Source organism: Hyperolius riggenbachi, chromosome 8, assembly GCF_040937935.1.
Source record: "Hyperolius riggenbachi isolate aHypRig1 chromosome 8, aHypRig1.pri, whole genome shotgun sequence".
Classification (NCBI taxonomy): domain Eukaryota; kingdom Metazoa; phylum Chordata; class Amphibia; order Anura; family Hyperoliidae; genus Hyperolius; species Hyperolius riggenbachi.
The window spans coordinates 121,385,319-121,402,992 of record NC_090653.1 but is presented as its reverse complement, the minus strand read 5'-3'; the positions used below and the strand labels follow the sequence as shown (position 1 = coordinate 121,402,992).

The 17,674-nt window shown below is 39.5% G+C and overlaps 1 protein-coding gene across 4 annotated transcripts in view; it reads right to left on the bottom strand.

Annotated features, from left to right (window-relative positions):
• AFF2 (ALF transcription elongation factor 2) overlaps positions 1-17,674 on the bottom strand; it is a 724,912-nt gene that overhangs the window by 492,553 nt on the left and 214,685 nt on the right. The gene's annotated exons all lie outside the window — the stretch shown is intronic.

Here is a 17,674-nt window from a genome sequence, read left to right as displayed (position 1 = left end):
ACCATCCACACATATGATAACTTTTATCTGGATATTTAGCCAGTGATGCAAACATTCTTGTGGGCAGATGGGAGGGCATGGAATATGGAAAATAATCTATCAGGGTAAAAACTGCACCTGAGCCCAAATTTAAACAATGTGTCTTTTAATCACACTTAGGATACAACTGATGCAATTAAAAAGTTAGGTACTTGCCTCAGTAGCTGGTAGCCTCTGGATCAGGCTTTCTCAACCAGGGTTCCTTGGAACCCCAGGGTTCCTTGAGTACTCTGCAGGGGTTCCCTGGAATTTTTCCCCATAGTGAGGGAAGTATAATGGAGCACATACTGTAAAAGAGAAGCACTAAATTGGGGTCAGAATAATAATGAGCACAGTATAAATGGGTGTCAGTGTAATAGAAGGCAGTGAGATTAACAGCCTCACCTACTTTTAAAGACCATGCCTCCTGAAAAATAAATGCAGGGGTTCCTCAAGAACAATAAATTGTTTGCAGGGGTTCCTTGAGAGCCAAAAGTTATTTGCAGGGTTCCTCCAGGGTAAAAAAGTTGAGAAAGGAGGCTCTAGATGGTCCAGTGTCTTCCCCGGTCCCCATTGGAGCTCACAGTCCCAGCGTAGGGTCCCTCTTCATCTTCTGGCTGCGCTTCCAGCTGTGGACAGGAACCTCTGGATTGAGCATTTGCAATTAAAGTCCATGCATGTCCAGTAGAATAAAGCCGCTTCTTCATTGCTTATTTACTCCATGCACAAGCTCTTTGTTCTACAGAGCAAGTGCTGACCTTACTCGCACATGCCCAGTCCAGATGCGCTAGTCTTTTTCTGTACAAACTTGTCTATGGATGGGGCAGAAAGCATTTCATTTTTGCATCTTATCTATGGCATTGAAGCAAACCAAAAGGTGCCTTCTTAGAACAGAAGATATTTGTGATTATTCAGGTTGCAGTTAATGTATGAGCTTCCACAGCTCATCACGGCTGAATATGCAAACTATCCCTTTGTTGTCCCTGAAAGCCAAAACACACCTCGAGAACCGCTGGAATGTAATGATGAGTCAGCTTCTAAATTGTACAGAGCCAAAATAATCCAACATGCATACAGACTGTTACAGACTGGTTGGTCCTCATCAGTGCATGGCTTGGAATTAATGTGTTTCTATGTAGAAGGACTTGAAACACCCCAAATTACAGATTGCCCAGCAAGCTCATGGTGAAGCAGAACTCCTAGGAGTGTATAAGGGGCTAAAAAGGGCTAAAAAGCCCAGTTACTAAATCCCTACCCAAACAGGAATTTGCCTTCTTAAAGAGAATCTGTATTGTTAAAATCGCACAAAAGTAAACATACCAGTGTGTTAGGGGACATCTCCTATTACCCCCTGTCACAATTTCACCGCTCCTCGCCGCATTAAAAGTAGACAACAACAGTTTTAAAAAGTTAGTTTATAAACAAACAAAATGGCCACCAAAACAGGAAGTAGATTGATGTACAGTATGTCCACACATAGAAAATACATCCATACACAAGCAGGCTGTATACAGCTTTCCTTTTGAATCTCAAAAGATCATTTATGTGTTTACCTTCTGTCCCCTGCTTCTCTCATGCACTGAACATTACAGGCTTCCTGCAGACAGCTCTGCATGTGCCTGTGTTTGTAATTCCTCAGTATGTGTCAGCCAGCTACTTTCACAGCCTAACAGAGGAGGATTTTTATCCAGCTCTCTTCTATCACTGATAAGATAGCAGAGAAGCTGCTGGCTTATGTAAATAAAACACACTGGAGTGTGCATAGAGGAACAGACCAGCACGGAAGAGTTGGCAGCCTTCCAGACACAGGCCGACAAGTCTGACAGGGGAAAGATACATTGATTTATTACAGACACCGTGATAGTACAAAGTGCTGCAGTGAGCCAGAACAGATTAGAATAGGTTTAGGAACTTGTAGAATGGTAGAAAAAACGTTGTAATTTTTGTTACAGAGTCACTTTAAAAAAGGAAGGTATTTGCGATTATTCAGGTTGGAGTGAGCATATGAGGTGTCCCACAATGCATCACTGCTGGACATGCAAATTGACCCTTTGTTGTCCTTGAAAGCCTAAACACACCTCCAGAACCACTGGAATGCAAAGATGTGTCAGCTTGTTAATTATACAGAGCCACAATAATTCAAAATAAAGACATGCATATACCCTATTCAAATCCACATCAAGTCATCAGATATTCTTTACTTAAACAAGGGACTGTATATACCGGAGTTATTGACACTGATTGTGGTCAATTACAACTGTATTGAATGCTTTATATGTGCAAGTGCATTCTTTTTGTATTTCCCATTAGATCCCTTCCATAACAATGATCTAAATTTAAATAAGGTTCATGGCAGGAGAGAAATTGGAGAGAAGAAGATGACAAAGCCTCACATACTGGTCCTTAATTTAAACTACTTAATTAATGATTCAGTTTAAATAATTAGATCAGGTAAAGTGGTTTACATGTTAGGGTTGCTAGGTTACTCTGAGCATTTAGATGCAAAGGTGCAAGATAATGCATTTCATGGAAATAAATATATTAGTATATTAGACACACTAATGGGAGGACTGTCTACTATGCAGAGAATGTTGATTGAACATTACTAGGAGGAATGAAGGTTCTTTCATAGGCCAAGCTTCAGGGCTAGCTGATTACAACATTTGTAGACTGGGACTTTATTACAGCTGATTCACATTTATGTGTTTCACAAATATAAAGGTTCAGCAAAATGCATAGATGTACCCAGAGGAGAGTCTAGTGCAGGGGTGTGTCCATCATCTGATGAATGGCAAATCTTTCCGCTGTCAGTAGAAACGTGAAGAGTTTCATTATAATACTGCACATAAAACTACAATGAACATTTGTGACCCTGTTATACACGATACTTACAGTGGTGTGAAAAAGTATTTGCCCCCTTCCTGATTTCTTATTCTTTTGCATGTTTGTCACACTTTTCTTGTTTCTGGTCATCAAAAATCGTTAACTATTATTCAAAGATAACCTAATTGAACACAAAATGCAGTTTTAAATGATGGTTTTTATTATTTAGTGAGAAAAAAAACTCCAAATCTACATGGCTCTGTGTGAAAAAGTGATTGCCCCCCCCCCTTGTTAAAAGATAACTTAACTGTGGTTTATCACACCTGAGTTCAATTTCTGTAGTCACTCCCAGGCCTGATTACTGTCACACCTGTTTCAATCAAGAAATCCCTAAAATAGGAGCTATCTGACACAGAGAAGTAGACCAAAAGCACCTCAAAAGCTAGACATCATGCCAAGATCCAAAGAAATTCAGGAACAAATGAGAACAAAAGTACTGTAATTGAGATCTATCAGTCTGGTAAAGGTTATAAAGCCATTTCTAAAGCTTTGGGACTCCAGCAAACCACAGTGAGAGCCATTATCCACAAATGGCAAACACATGGAACAGTGATGAACCTTCCCAGGAGTGGCCGGCCGACCAAAATTACCCCAAGAGCGCAGAGAAAACTCATCCGAGAGGCCACAAAAGACCCCAGGACAACATCTAAAGAACTGCAGGCCTCACTTGCCTCAATTAAGGTCAGTGTTCATGACTCTACCATAAGAAAGAGACTGGGCAAAAACGGCCTGCATGGAAGATATCCAAGGCGCAAAACACTTTTAAGCAAAAAGAACATTAAGGCTCGTCTCATTTTTGCTAAAAAACATCTCAATGATTGCCAAGACTTTTGGGAAAATACCTTGTGGACCGACGAGACAAAAGTTGAACTTTTTGGAAGGTGCGTGTCGCGTTACATCTGGCATAGAAGTAACACAGCATTTCAGCAAAAGAACATCGTACCAACAGTAAAATATGGTGGTGGTAGTGTGATGGTCTGGGGTTGTTTTGCTGCTTCAGGACCTGGAAGGCATGCAGTGATAGATGGAACCATGAATTCTACTGTCTGCCAAAAAATCCTGAAGGAGAATGTCCGGCCATCTGTTCGTCAATTCAAGCTGAAGCGATCTTGGGTGCTGCAGCAGGACAATGACCCAAAACACACCAGCAAATTCACCTCTGAATGGCTGAAGAAAAACAAAATGAAGACTTTGGAGTGGTCTAGTCAAAGCCCTGAACTCAATCCTATTGAGATGTTGTGGCATGACCTTAAAAAGGCTGTTCATGCTAGAAAACCCTCAAATAATGCTGAATTAGGGCCATATAGGTTTTGAGGTTTTTTTCTCACTAAATAATAAAAAACATCATTTAAAACTAAATTTTGTGTTCAATTATGTTATCTTTGACTAATAGTTAACGGTTTTTGATGAGCAGAAACATTTGAGTGTGACAAACATGCAAAAGAATAAGAAATCAGGAAGGGGGCAAATAGTTTTTCACACCACTGTATACTGTACACTCCTTGCATGTCCGATGTCTGCTGTGTTATGCTAGGTACACACAATGAGCTTTTCTGGAAAAATTACAGTCAGATTGATTACTTCCAACATGTCCAACCTGATTTCCGATAGTCTTCCAATCAATTTTCCATTCACTTCCATGGAATATCAATCAGAAAACAATCGGAAATCATATCGGACATATTCAATCTGACAGTATGCCAGAAAATCTCATGGTGTGGACCTAGCATTACAGTGCAATGCACTGGAGACCTTTGGGACAAGCCTTAGGGACTATTTCCACTTGCATTCTGCACCTGTTTCTCTGGATGTGGATTTCTGCGTTCTTCCTGGGTTTGTAACACGGAAATCCATGTTTGGCTATCAATCATTGTTGGGGAAACATGCGTGCTGCAGAAATCTGCAACATGCCATCCATAATGTTTCTGCATGGCATCTGAAAAATTGTGTTTAGTGGAAACAGGCCCATAGGCATTCACTAGAGTCAGTTTGGATGTGTAAATCTGCATCCAGAATTCGCGTGTAGTAGAAAAGGGCCCTAAGACATGAAATGTGAGACCCGTTACAGTAAGCTGGGGCAATTTCCAACTATCATCGGGGCTGGGCCTTCTGAGGCAGATGTATCAGAACCAGTTGAAAGGAAAACTGGAGCAAAGATGATGTATAACTAGCACAATAGTGAACCAACTACTCACTCAAAGTAACCAACTTGAATTACGGATCTAAGCATCTTCTCCACCAGTACTGCTTTCATTTTTTATTTTATTTTCCCCCAATTTTAACAAATCTGTCCCAGGAGGTTTCATTAAGAAAAGTTTTAGGGAAAACAACAGTAATCACGCCAGATTCAGAGCCAAATTTGCTTGCAGATATCAGAAAATCTTCTTGAAAAGAAAAGGTTTTAGCCATTTATTTAGGAAAGGGTTCTTTACAGTAAGAGTGATTAAGATGTGGAATGCATTGCCACAGGAAGTCGTTATGGCAAACTCTATACCTGCATTTAAAGAGGGCTTAGATGCTTTCCTTGCGTTGAAAGACATCCATGGCTACAATTACTAGGTAATGCCTAATGATGTTGATCCAGGGATTTTATCTGATTGCCATCTGGAGTCGGGAAGGAATTTTTCCCTTTAGGGGCTAATTGGACCATGCCTTGTAAGGGTTTTTTCACCTTCCTCTGGATCAACAGGGATATGTGAGGGAGCAGGCTGGTGTTGTACTTTATACTGGTTGAACTCTATGGACGTATGTCTTTTTTCAACCAAAATAACTATGTAACTATGTAAAATAAGCATTTACATCACATAGTAAAAATGAGCTGATATCAGTAGGTCCATTGAACTCTGTCCAGCCTCTTGTCCAGGACTGGATTCTCTTGGGTGATTAGTATTATATTCCTCATACAAAAGGTTCATAACCAATTTGAGTGACTCATCCTTATATATGCTCAGCTCTCAGTTTTATCCTTATATAATGTATATAATTACCAGTATGCTACGGAGAAGGGGGGATAAAGCAGGTGTAAGCTGCCACAGGAAATAGAAACAGTGCTCTGTTGAGGTTTCCCAGTATGCCCAATAGAAAGGCACAAATTATTGCTACGGACAACCAAAGTCCGTCTTGATTGTTGTTGTTTTAATCAATCTAACCATTGTTATGTAATATGAGGGACTACCTAAAATTTCCATTCCAAGTATATTCACTCAGTTTACCCTTCTACTACATAGATTTGGTAAGATTGTACAATCCTACATTGTACAAGATTGTATAATTAGTGGCCACCTTTAGTTTTAAGGGGAAATCTCTTGACCCAATCTCCAAAACCAGACTCATCAGGTGCCGATATTATGAGCATTAACATGACATGTTTCTGCTGCCCCTCTCGCTCCTCCCACTTCCACATAAAAATGTGCACACTTGGCTAAGTTAGGCATATATGTTAGTGCAGCGATCCTTCACTATAACCGCATAGCATTAGGTAACCTCCCTGGGTGGCTGAAAAACAATCCTGGCCTAATTTCTGGAACACCTCTAAATATGCTTTTTTGTCAAGACTCTGTACTTACAGTTTATATTTAGCTCCCTTTGCCACATGCACAGTCTTGACATTATAGGATATTTATCCTTTAATGTAAACAGCACGACTGATTTACCGCCAGAAGGGGGGGAAAAAAAAGTACCTCAGAATATTGCAGACATAAATGAATTTACCGTTTCCTGCTAAAAGCTTATTAGAAGCTGTACAAATACATCATACTAACACTGGCCATAAACGTCCTGCAAGGGTCTACAAGCATCAGAAAGGCGCATTACGTCTCGCCGGCCCCTCTGACAGTAGCCTTTACTGTTTACTTCACAGGAATAACAAGAAATCACAGCTTACACACAACTCCTCAGAAGTTATTTCAAGTGTTACTGCAAAACACATCAGTCTTTGTTACAGCGTGGAATGTTAATAAATAACATGGAGCTTTAAAACAGACAAGCACATCATTTATGGAGAAAAAAGGAAAATCTGATTCAAGCTGAAATATTTGATATATTTCCTACAGTTTATTGTGAAGAAAAATACAAGTTTAGTGAGGTAACAGGTCTGGGAAAAGTAGAGGGTGAAAAATTAGACTGCGGAACACAGTTCTTAACCTGCTTCATAAGAGTGACTGGCTGCACTTGTCTGCTTAGTCTACATTTTCTTGAAAGCCTGTCAACAACTCCGTGAATGAGTACTTGTCACCGAAACGTAGCAGAGAGCGGTTGTGCGACTATAAATCATGGAACGCCATAGGAAAATTCTGATGGGGCCCAGATCTAAACACAAACTGTAAGAATAAATCTGCAGCTCTCCTATGGCACAAAATGGCTGATAGGTTTCAGACAAATATGTGTCCTTACTCATAGCCAGGCTATGAGTAAGGACATATCACTGTCTAAAACGAATCAGCCATTTTGTATGTCCTGTTTTGCTAACAAAAGTGAAAGGCTTGTTACTTCCGGAACAGGCCTTGTATTTCATCTCCAGCGTATGTACGGGGTATGAGCAGTGTCACCTTCCCTGAACCAGATCCAAGCACATTGGAGTAATGACTCCCTCATCTAGCCTCATAGACATGAAAGAACATGGCGATATAAAAACTTACATAGAAGACACATTACAGGTCAAGTTAGATCTCACCTATTATCAACCTGGACGCTATTATACTTGGTGGTATGTTCTTTTGTTTTCCAATTTGTAGTTTAGAAAGTGCATAATATGAAGTTAATACACTCATGTCACCGACATTGTCCATAAATCCATATCCCATTTGCATTTTTCAACACTTTACGTGTATTGTTCACTATTTTGGTTTGGACTTTTAATAGCACTGATATGATAAATGAAAGGACAATTTTTAAGCGGTTTTAATTTTCTTTAAGTACAGTAGCCATGACATTGTTTACCTTATTCCTATTAAAACCTTTTTATTAACGTGGAGTCTGAAAGTTCAACTTCCCAAAGGTGATATATCACTTATGAGGGGGAGGGGGTATCTAGGCATATATCTAAAAAAAAGGTGCCACAGTAATTTGGACACCGGGAAAAGCCACTAATAGAAATTACAGATATTCTATTGGGCAATAAGTAGTACAATAGTAGGATTTTTACTGATATTTTACTTTTGCTAAACCTAACCCTTTTCTCACTTGAAGCCTCCCTCTATTGATGCCTAACCCTAAGGCCCCATTTACACTTAATCAGTTGGCATTTTTTTTCTTCTCCATAGCAATGCATTATGAAAAAATCTTTCAGTTAAAATGCCTATTGTGTGAACTTAGCCATTGGGAAACATGGGCATTACTTTGAATACCAGCTGTCCTTTCAGTTAGAACGGAGATCAATTGATTAAGTGTAAATGGGGCCTTACCAATCCCACCCCCACCAATATCAGCATTGCCTTCGCCACTAAACTCACCTTCTCCCAAATTCTGTGCCACCTAATTATAATCTGATATAATTAATCTGATATTAATAATATGTTTATGTCAGCTTTACAGACAGCATGGTCCTCATCAGAGCATGGTTCTGGGTTACCGTGAGCTGTCTGAGAATTCCTTAGTGCTGGTCCAAGCCTTATCCCATACAGCCATATCAATCCCTGCCATGCTCTGATGAGGACCATGTTGTCTAAAACATACTATATATATATAACTATATATATAACTATATATATATATATATATATATATATATATATATATATATATATATATATATATATATATATATATATATATATATATATATATATTTGGTGTGGGGCTGTAAAATTTATAAACTACAGGCTCCCTATACACCTGTGGTTCTGGATGTGCAGCCTTGCTTTCAAAGGCATAAAAAGATAATTTGCCCATTCAGGAGTGATGCATCATGGGAAACCACCATTGCACACTTAAAGCTGAATTATCTCAAACACTTTCTGTTTTAAGAGCAGACCATATTAACAGTTATCTCCAAAAAGTCTTCAAGACCAGCAATATCTGATATGCGATTGATCAGTACATGGAAAAAAATTTAAAAATTGGCATTGAAACGGAAACCCAAATTGGAAGATAGGCGACGACAGCAAAAGAATTGCAGAATCATCCACCTTAGCAATCTATCCACTCTAGTTTGAGGCCCTTGTGACCTTCCCACCAGGCGTGAACTGAAAATAAATCTCTCTGGAAAAACGTGCTTTAATCAAATTCTACCAACCCATCTGTATCTCAGATCTGAGGAATCATGTCATTGTGAGATCGAAACAGATAATGTTTAGGCAACAGTGTTCAGTTTCTTGGAAAGATCTGAGAGACTGAGCAGAATCCAAGAGCTTTCACCAGCCCACAAATACTTTCAGATAAACCAGCCCTTCTGGCAAATGCCAGAATTCCAGGCTGGATCTGCTTTCCACATATCTAGTCTTACTCTAAGTCATTAATTCCTAAGACAAAATAATAGGATGTATTCTATATAGAGTACATTTTTAACATGAATAGCCCGAGTGCTTGGAAACATTTTTCCGGACATAAAAGTGCCTACGCTGTGGGTAGGAAACTGGTAAACTTTCATTTATCATCATAGATGAAGCTGTTGTAACCTAGCCGAAAGAGCCACAAGCCTCATCTTATTTTTGTCTCGTTTGGCTTATGCTCAGAAACCCAATAACTTAAGCTCTCTTTGTCAGGAGTAAGGCTGTGCTGGAGCCAACTCTGCTGAAAAATATATTAACAATGAGCACAGGAATGCTCAGATGAGGCTTGTCAACAATAGTCTGTGAGTTTATTTAAAGACATACAAAGATATTAAAATAAAAAGTACTATATTAAAATATATTTTATGTAACATAATCAGGCTTTTCCTATCAAAACAGTTTTTAATAGTTTTGGACACTATGTTAAAGAAATAGTTTTTACTTTTAAATTAAGGCATTCCTAATTCATTTTATTTACCATAAAAAAACAAACTTTTTTGTGTGTGTTTTGTTTATAAAGATGAGATGAACTATTACTAGTTAACATTTCACTAAGCCTAATTTTCGTGTTACGGTGATTACTAGCAGTTAGACTGCAAACTCTCCAGACTTGCCGATTGTTTCATATATTTCACAACAGCGAAACAAGTCTTTCCTTGACCTTAGAGCTTAACATTCAAATCACCAAGCCAAGCTTCCAATAGGTTTAATTTAAAATTTGGTATATTTATTACTTTCATGTCTTTTTTTTTCTATTTCAGCACTAAATTTAAGAATGAAGAAAACAAAAATATTACAAACAAAAAAAATATAGATATTATAACTCTGGTGATTTAAGTTTGAAGAAATGTAAAGATATGAAACCGGGAGCCCAATATAGTGCAGTACGTCTTGGTAATGGAACAAGACAAAACAACAACGAGTAATATACTCACAAGTCTGGGTTACCACTGAGGCAACCACTGGAGATGCAGGTGGGGAGAATTATGACCTGACCCCACTCAGGTATAAGAAGTCGCTCTCTGTAGACAGGAAACGGGGATACCCCCCTCCACCAAGGGTGGACTAGATCAATGGAGAATGAGAAGTAACAGAGGCGCCAATTTAGAGTAAAATATTTAAAAACAATTTAAAAGGAGGGGGGTTGGTGGTTGCCACCCTCAAGTATAAAGTGACCAGCCAATGAGTCTTATATGAGTAGACAATATAATTTATTTTAAAATCTCCAGGCAAGCAACGCGTTTCACGGGTCAACAGCCCGCTTCATCAGGCAATCAATTTTGGAGATATACTGAAGAGACAAAGAGATAAAAAGGGACAAGAAAATACACAAATGAATGGAATACAGTATTACAGTAGACGCCAGGTGTTTAGATAGTGGAAACTTCATAAAAAACAGGACAATTCATAATCAAATATGAGCTCAACACAGACAAGTGTCAAACATATGACCATTTTTCAATAGAGCATTATGCAAGGTAATCGACGTGTATAAATGAAAAATCCAGAGTACTACTATAAATGTCAATAAAATGTATAAAAAAGAGGACAAAGCTGAATTCAATACACATATCGCTCAATGAATCATCAGGATACATAAAAATGGGTGCATAGACAGGGTACAATGTCCTAGGACTCGTTTAAAACTTTTATAACTGGCCCCCAATCGTTTACAATCTGAGTGGTGCCCCTCCTGACTCAATAGTCATCCAGAATGACAATACAAATCCTGGCACCTCGAACACATTATCCATTGATCCGATCCAGACCAATTTGGATGATCACTCACACACAGATGACATTCTAGGCCTTTCACAAATCAGCACACATGAGACCCAACCGGCTTCTCCTATCGGCCCTAGCACACAGGGCCCCGCACTTCACACCAAATCCAATGCGCTCACCAGCTTTTTTAGACCCATCATCAAACAACAACCAGACATTAATGCCAGTCAGAACACTTCCCCTATTAATCTCACATCCTCTTTTTTAGACCTACCCCTCTCGTTCACACAGAACACATTAATCATGCCATTACCGAGTCCTACAGCATCCAGAACGGTCCTCCAACCCAAACTAACCCACAAGAGACCACTACCAGACTCAGAAAAAGGGGACACAGAGGGAAAAGAAAAAAGAAATCGCCATTCACCTCAGATCCAATAAACATTGATTCAACGACACAAACTCGCTGCATCTTTAATTTATCCAACTATATATTGTCCCAGTCTGAGACTCACCTTTTAGAGAAAGGCCTCTCATTCTGCCCTACCAACTCATCTGACATGTCCAAATTATTTACAGAATTAAATGCATTCATTCGCAAACTAACCCTAAAACGACACTTTGCCATAAAGAAACATCAATCATTACTCTCAAACCCAACCAATACACTTATCTTAACCAATAATGATGCATTACCAATAATCACAGCCAATACAGATGAAATTAAGACTGAAAAATACATTACCACTGAACTGAAGGGTAGATCCAGATTTTACCCGACTGCATCTAAAGGCAATTTCATTGAAACTTTTTATACATTGGTACTAAACGATCTGCAAAAACTCAATCTGGCCACCGATACTACCACCTGCAACCTCAGTAGATCGGAACAACGTGCCCTTCAGACCCTGAGACGTAATCATGATATCATTCTAAAACCTGCTGATAAGGGAGGCGGTATAGTCATTCTGAACAAATCAGATTACATAGCTGAAGCTAACCGACTACTAGACAACCCTCTACATTATGCTAAATTAACCATAGATCCTACCCTCGAGCATAATCACACTTTGAAACTAATTATTAATGAGGCATTTTCTAACGGCATCATTACTAAGAACGAACGCAACTTCATCATTAATCATCATCCAAAAACACCACATTTTTATTACCTCCCAAAAATACATAAATCACTACAAAACCCCCCTGGCAGACCAATCATTTCAGGCATGGAGTCCATTACTAGCAATCTCTCTAAATTCGTCGACAAACATTTACAACCACTGGTACAAACATTGCCTTCTTATCTGAAAGATTCCCAACACCTCATAGAACTACTGAAACCCATACACTGGCATGCAGACTATTGCTGGCTGACTTGTGATGTATTATCCTTGTACACCAACATCCCTCACCCGTTCGGCCTACACTCACTCCAGTTTTTCCTTTCCACCAATCCAGATATGCCCACCATACAACAGCAATTCATCAATACATGTGCCGAATTCATTCTATCTCACAACGTCTTTTCTTTCATGGACAACTTCTACCACCAAACTACAGGCACAGCCATGGGTAGCTCTTTTGCCCCCTCATACGCCAACCTCTCAATGGGCTACCTAGAACTAGTAAAATTTCATAACTCACACCCTTTTTCCGAGAACATAATTTTTTACAAAAGATATATCGATGATCTCATCTTCATTTGGAGAGGCAATCAGACAGGCATTCCCTCATTTCTTGCTTATTTAAACGACAATCCGGCCGGTCTTTCATTTACTTCCCAACATCACCCCAGCTCTATCGAGTTCCTAGATTTAGTTCTATATTCCACCAACAACACCATTAAGACCAAAACCCATTTTAAAAAGGTAGATGCTAATAATTTCATACATTTCGACAGCTTTCATCATCGACCTTGGACCACCAATACCCCCTACTGCCAATACAAAAGAATATACCGCAATTGTACAGATTTATCCGATTTCCACGCACAATCGCAGACTCTAACCAAAATATTCATAGAACGGGGTTACCCAAAAAAGCTCATCAAAGATGCTAAATACAAAGCCACCAAGACTCCGACCACCGCCCCCACAACTGACCATCCCACCTCAGTAATGTCCTTTCCAAGATTCATCACGGGTTATAGTAGTCAACATAGAGAAATTCGCACTATTCTAAAAAATAGATGGAAACTATTGGCCCAAGACCCTTACCTCAAAACATCATTACCAAAATTACCATCTCTCACTTTTAAAAGGGCCCCGAATTTGCGTGGACTACTAGCTCCCAGCAAATTTAAACATCAAAAATTCAATACAGCACACACAACCACCTCAGCTGTTCCGGGTTCCCATCCATGCCTCCACTCACGCTGTACAGCCTGTTGCTTTGTTACAACTTCTCAGACTTTTAAATCCAACACCACCGATAGGGAATTCAACATTAAACAACACATTGACTGCACCTCTAGGAACGTTATTTATGTGATTTCTTGTCCATGTAATTTACAATACGTGGGCCGCACCACCCAATTAGCCCGCAGCCGGATAGGACAGCACAAGAGAAACATATCAAAGCATTACCCCTTACACAGTGTCTCCAAACACTTCAGCACGTATCACAAGGGTGATCCCCGGTTACTCACTATCACTTTAATTGACTCCATTGATTCACCCAATAATACTTTTAAGGCTTTGAAGAACAAAGAGATGTATTGGATACAGACCCTCAGGACTCTGGCCCCTGAGGGCCTTAATGAGGTATTGGAAAAACTTTTTTAATTGGTCAACATGTAATCTTCCTGCTGACCACAGTCCTCTCTTTTATCGTTCCCCTTAATTAGTTTATTTTAATAACTGTGTATTATGTATTAATATTTTTTATTTTTTAATTTTTAATTTTTATTTTATTTTGTGAATTGTACATTTAATAATTATGTTTATATAACGAGATCTGGCAATCATGTCTAACTACAGCATATACTTCTACCCACTTAATGTTAATTGTCTTGTCAAACTCTTGCCAAACCCTCCCTTCCTCCCCCCTCCCCATTCCTCCATCTCTCCCTCTTCTTCTCCTTTCCCCCTCCTATCCTACTCCCTTTATCCCCAGATCTGGTCATTCAGACCAAACATATTACATTGCATTATCTCAATCCCTCTGAAAAAGGATGTTTTAACAGAAAGTGGCCACAAGATGGCAGCATCTCACTATCAACGTCTTCCCATATGAATATTTAGATTTATATTTATGTTCCCACACTAACCTAATTCAATGTAAACTTTATGCTAACTCCACGAAATTTATTCACCTCTGAATGATTTTTACTTAATTCAACCACGCATGATGCCAGACTATCACTGGCACACAACCGCCGCTTTCAACATGGCGGCGCCGTCTTCCAAACACTCATTGCGCATGTCCCCGCTCTTCACTTACGTATGACGCGTCCATTGATCCGCGTCCATCCCTCATACGCGTATACAGCGGCATGACGTCACCGTCATTTCACGCTGCCCCTTTGTCAGCCCATACTACCGGAGACAGCTACACGCTGTCCATTTCCGGATATCGGTCCTCGCTGGCGTCCCACGCTGTTATAACCACAGCCGGAAGCAACATCCCCCTACAGTTGGCGCTTCACTTTTGAATGACACAGTCGTGGTGAGTACCTCTATTCAGCTCGAACAGGTTATAGATCATTGTTCACTGTTTACTTTTCATTATATATCTATCTGCAGTACTCTGCACTATATATCTTATAAACGATTGGGGGCCAGTTATAAAAGTTTTAAACGAGTCCTAGGACATTGTACCCTGTCTATGCACCCATTTTTATGTATCCTGATGATTCATTGAGCGATATGTGTATTGAATTCAGCTTTGTCCTCTTTTTTATACATTTTATTGACATTTATAGTAGTACTCTGGATTTTTCATTTATACACGTCGATTACCTTGCATAATGCTCTAATGAAAAATGGTCATATGCTTGACACTTGTCTGTGTTGAGCTCATATTTGATTATAAATTGTCCTGTTTTTTATGAAGTTTCCACTATCTAAACACCTGGCGTCTACTGTAATACTGTATTCCATTCATTTGTGTATTTTCTTGTCCCTTTTTATCTCTTTGTCTCTTCAGTATATCTCCAAAATTGATTGCCTGATGAAGCGGGATGTTGACCCGTGAAACGCGTTGCTTGCCTGGAGATTTTAAAATAAATTATATTGTCTACTCATATAAGACTCATTGGCTGGTCACTTCATACTTGAGGGTGGCAACCACCAACCCCCCTCCTTTTAAATTGTTTTTAAATATTTTACTCTAAATTGGCGCCTCTGTTACTTCTCATTCTCCACTGGTGATTTAAGCCTCTTACACACTACATGCGATTCCGATTTTTATACGATCTGATTTTTGATTCCGATTAAAAAAAAATCACATGTAGTGTGCAAGAGGCCTAAATATAATGAACATGAATGCAAGACTTTTACTGCGATTTGCTTCTTTAATGGAGTTTTCCACCACTTTCTGAACTCAATGACTTAGATCACTGCCTTGCATGTTACGTTGCTCTTCACGTGACGGTGATACTTCCTCCTAATGGATTTGAGAGGAGGAAGAAAAGGAGTCACATGAAATGAACAGCAGTGATCTCCTCCTGTGCATGTCTGCTCAATCGGGTGGTAAAAAGTGTCAGTCAGTAGTATTCGGGTGTTTGAATTCAGTATGCTGAATTCAAACACCAACACTTGCCAGATAAGGGAACAATAGATCAAGCAGTTTGAACGTTTATATTACAGTGGTGTGGTAGGGTGAACACCGCTCAACTAGCCTTGATGTCTGCTATGGGTGTTTTTGGATACGTCCACCAATAAAAGTTTTTGTCCTGCTGACAAGTGCAGACCATCTCTTCTTTCCTTTTATATTACACTCGCATATTATGGTTTATTGACTTACTGTTATTAACAACAGTTAGGAACCCCCAGACTAGTGGGAACAGTCAAATGACAGTTTGCCAATGGAGCAACTCTGTAAAGGCGGAAGGTACAAGCATAACTTACAACTCATGACTCACTCTATAAACACAAACACAAGTGCAATGTCAAGCAAATAGATTCTGTGCCCACAAATAGTAAAGGTGGCCACACACCATACAATTTTTTAATTATCTGTTTAATTTAAGAATAGCAATACATTTTTCTCACGGATTGTCCAAATTCAAAAATCTGTCCAACGTACCCCAGACTTATGTTCAATTTTCCCCCAGTCATGAATAAAATAATTGAAACCTCAGAAAAAATGATTGGAACTGTACATCAAGTAATTGACAATCCATCACACACCATACAATTCTTGATAATGTTGGTCTGTAATTTCCAACATGTCCAATCTCTAAAAATCGAGGAAAAAAAAGGGAAAACAAAGAAAAGCTCTCGATTTTTTGAAACAACCGATCGAAATTATCGAATTGGTGAAAAATTGGATCTTTTAATTGTATGGTGTGTGTCCACCTTAAAGAGGAACTCCAGTGAAAATAATGTAATAAAAAAAGTGCTTCATATTTACAATAATTAGGTATAAATGTTTTAGTCAGAGTTTGCCCTTTGTAAAATCTTTTAAATCCGTGATTTACATTCTGCCATTTATCACATGGTGACATTTTTACTGCTGGCAGTTGATGTAGCTGCTGCTTGCTATTTTGGCAGTTGGAAACAGCTGTAAACCGCTATTTCCCACAATACAATAAGGTTCACAGACAGGAAACTGCCAGGAGTACCATGGTCCTCAGAGTTTCTTGTGGGAGGGGTGTCACCACAATATCAGCCATACAGCGCCCCCTGATGATCAGTTTGTGAAAAGGAATAGATTTCTCATGTAAAAGGGGGTATCAGCTACCGATTGGGATGAAGTTCAATTCTTGGTCACAGTTTCTCTTTAAGGCTACATTCCATGCAGCCTTTTAAAACTTTATGCAGTATGTAGGAAGTTTTACCAGCTCTTGGATCATCAGTATTTTTTTTATATCTGTAGCCACAGTGCCCACCCACCAACCATACACCTACCTCTGCAACCACAGGCTGACTTATAGTCGTATGGGTGGGTATGGCACCACTATTGCCCACCCACCTAGCTTTAAACCTGTCTATGTATCAGGGCTTAATTTGTACACTCTACTGCCCAAGGTCACTGTCAGCAGCTGCCCCCCTTCAATATAGATAGCCAGATGACCGCCCCTTCCTCCAGTATAGGCAGCCCATTGACCCTTCCCTCCAGCATAGGTAACCAGATGACCCCTCCCCCCCTCCAGTTAAGATAGCCTGATGACCACCCCACCCCTCTTCCTCCAGTATAGGTATCCTGATCACCCCTCCCCCTTCCTTCTAGTATAAGACACCAGATGATCCTTCCATATAGAAAGCCTAATGACCCACCTCCAGTATCTCTATCCAGATGACCTTCCTTTCCCCCTAGTATAACCTGCTGCCCATCCACCCTTGATTATCTAGTGCCTTCAGCCATAGCCTGTGTGGCCTTGGCTTAAAGCCAGC